The sequence below is a fragment of the Sinocyclocheilus anshuiensis genome, unplaced genomic scaffold (genome assembly GCF_001515605.1).
Source record: "Sinocyclocheilus anshuiensis isolate Anshui unplaced genomic scaffold, SAMN03320099.WGS_v1.1 scaffold267, whole genome shotgun sequence".
Lineage (NCBI taxonomy): Eukaryota > Metazoa > Chordata > Actinopteri > Cypriniformes > Cyprinidae > Sinocyclocheilus > Sinocyclocheilus anshuiensis.
The window spans coordinates 18,458-21,660 of record NW_015552637.1 but is presented as its reverse complement, the minus strand read 5'-3'; the positions used below and the strand labels follow the sequence as shown (position 1 = coordinate 21,660).

The window sequence follows — 3,203 nt, the reverse complement described above, 5'->3', positions numbered from 1 at the left end:
ACTTAAAAATTAAAGATTACCCCAGAATGCATTGCTAGCCCACCCCAACACTTATGAACAATAATAATGATAAATTCTGACCAATAATTTATTATATATATATATATATATATATAGTAAAAAAAAAACTTAATTTTACACTTTCAAAAATAACAGTTTATAATATATTTCCATATACTGTTTTTTGCATGTACTTTTGTCACTGGACAACGAATAGCACAGCACGACCCATTTCATTCAGGTATGTGTCACGACTTTGCTCTGGCTTTATCATAAAGCTCACCTTTCCATAAGGCTGTGCTAAAAGCACAAATCCAAACTTCCTGCATCAGTTTACTTGCCTCCTCTGTCCTAACTCCACCCCTCCAATCACGGCTATCCACAGAGACTTTATTCACATCCACCTCCTAATAAACATCCTGGATACAAAGGCAAAGAGCAATTTAGCCACTTCTATTTCAGGCTCTTTAAACTCTAATGGACTCTGAGCAAAACAGAAATGTGTCACACAGGCTTTTGTTCTGGCCTTACAACCCTACAAGGAAGACCTCTTGAAAACATCACGCCTGAATGTTGTTTTCTAAACGCCAATATAGTTTTCTGATGCATTTTCTTTTTCATGTGCATATGTTGGTGTATACAATCTCACACACTTCAAAATCATGGTCTAAGAGAGTGACTCTGCAAGAAGGCATATCTCCAGAAACATATCACGACCACATGAAGAATAGCAGCTTTCATTTCATTCTTAAGCTGTGGCTTTAAAGGGAAAAATCAAATCTTTGGGATATGAAAGATGAGAGTTGGAGGGGCACACATGTCCTAAATCCCCCCATTCAGACCGTGCATGTGCTCAGTGTGTTGAAAAAGAGGAAGTAGTATGAGTTGAGTGGCTTTATTTTCATGAAAACTTTCAGTATGTGGCTGACTTTAAAACTTGATGTGAACTGTCTAATTAGGCAACTAAAGTGGAAACTCATAATCAGTGTTATTTTAGTATACTAATATAGTTTTTGTTAATATTTTGAAGTTTGAGTTTTTTTTATATTTTCTGCTTTTGTTTTCATTTTAGAACAAGTTTTAGTAATTTGTTAAAAGCACAATTATGTTGTGCTTTTTGTCATTTAAATTGTTTTTAAATATATCTTTATATTTTTTATATAGTATTACATTTAAGTTTTTAAACATGTATGGTATACTCTACATGTATACCAAAATCACTCATTATGTGATGTACAACATTTGACTAATTTCACAATTGTTTCTAATAGCAAAATAGCATTTCTATTGGCAAAGTTGGGTGAAATGTAATTTTTAATTGGATGAAGCTTCCTATTATTTTCCGTATGTAAAATATGAAATAGGAATATAAAATATTTCTAATAAAATATAATCAAACATTTTCCTTTGTTAGCTTTGTTATAGTTAAATTAATAATTATGAATGTTTGAATAAACAGACCTCAACACGATGCATTCTGGTATTGACTTATCAACAAATGGTATAAGCGATTTTGCCCTGCAGAGTGGTCAAGATTAGATCTCTTGGCATAATTTTGTGGAAAAGTATCAGGAATACCTAAAAAAAGTAGACTAGATAGGCTTGGGTTTGGACAAATAAATCATCTTTTAAACAAAGTTTAGGGGAAGAGAAACCAGAAGGTGATAAAATAAATTAAATAATATGAAAATCGTAATGCATGTAGCATAATTAGAAGACCCAAAAGTGGCATAGATGAAAACAAAACAAAATATAGTCCACCTACATCCTCAAGTGACCTTCTAAAGAGCAGAACAGCGTTATTGGGTGGTTTATTGTATATTGTGTGTCCCACTAGATTCTGGTTATTTCGCTAGTCATAACTTGTGATAACCTTCAACGTGTCTGACATAATTTCCCTGTGTAAATGTTAAGTGTCCGCGCGAGGAAGGAAGTTGGGGACAAGGAAAGTTTCAATCTCCCCTTTCTCTCCTTTTTCCTTGGGCTGCTGTTGTATTGTGACCGTGAGGGTGTTAAATTAGGATGAAGAATGTGCAAAGCACATCCTTAACCTCTCCTGAAGGAATAGTATCTTTACTCATCTGGCCTGTTGAATGTACAGTACACACAGGATTAATTAAAACAGCCGGACGAAAGGACACTGTGCTGGATGAGTACCAATTAGAACAGGAATGGGCATTTTCCAACAGAGAGGCCACGGCTAAGGGTCTCTGATCTTATGTAACCATTTCATATTCATCTCTATAAAATCTTTTATATTTGAAGTTTTCAATCACATGCAATTTATTAACTGAGGCAAATTAAATACTAATGTGCAATAAATGTAAAATCTGAAAAATCTTAAAAGGATAGACCTAAAAATTCATTTACTCACCCTCATATCTTTTGAAAACCATATGACTTTCATACAGCTTCATTTATATTTCAGCACAGAAAAGGCAAAATTAAATAAATAAAGAAAACTATAAATGCTGATGTGTGACATCATAGCATGTGGGCAGGGCCACATAATAATGGTTCACGCCCCCAAGATTTGAGAAACGTTAATGATACAGCATTTCCATTTACAGTAATATGTATCACTGAAGATCCACTGATATTAAAATTCTTGCTCATACAGAAAGGCATAAAATTGTTTTGATGTTGGCTGATATGAAAATCAATTTGTATTATTATTCTATTCTATACTAGTATTCATAAATAAATTTAAAATAAAACACTAAAAACTCAAATCAAGTGAATTTAAGCATCTCAGTGTCATGATGTTCAGTATGAAAGTTAATTTTAATATTTTAAAATATTTTATTAATTTTATGATTTGGGTGTTATATAATGGAAAACAATCTAAATATAAAAATAGGATAAATGAGAATTTTAAAATAAATATAAAATACTGACTATACAAAAATAAAATAAAATAAAAGTTTTCTAGTTTGACTGTATTCAGCTTGGTTTCATAAATTTAACTGACAGGTCATGACTGCTGACGTGTCCAAGATAAAATGTCAAAGGTTTAGGCTAAACATTTTCCAAACAAGTAAGCAACAACACTATTATCCCTGCTTTCTGCATGTAACCAGTGACTCAGCTCCTAAATCATGCTTCCCGTTTAATATCGGTCTGTCTTACTCTGCCTGTTAACTATAAATTGAATCTTTGAGGATCTTCTCTGATCTTATGGCGCTTTTCCACTGCATGGTACG

At 32.7% G+C, this 3,203-nt stretch overlaps 1 protein-coding gene and 1 long non-coding RNA gene across 4 annotated transcripts in view; one reads left to right on the top strand and one right to left on the bottom strand.

Annotated features, from left to right (window-relative positions):
* The window catches only part of LOC107666865 (uncharacterized), a 20,972-nt gene that overhangs the window by 11,181 nt on the left and 6,588 nt on the right, over nucleotides 1-3,203 (top strand). The window contains exon 2 of the long non-coding RNA XR_001631732.1: nucleotides 2,998-3,004. This is a non-coding gene — a long non-coding RNA (uncharacterized LOC107666865). The remainder of the gene's footprint in view (nucleotides 1-2,997; nucleotides 3,005-3,203) is intronic.
* Nucleotides 1-3,203, bottom strand: part of LOC107666864 (syntaxin-12-like) — a 101,565-nt gene that overhangs the window by 97,413 nt on the left and 949 nt on the right. The gene's annotated exons all lie outside the window — the stretch shown is intronic.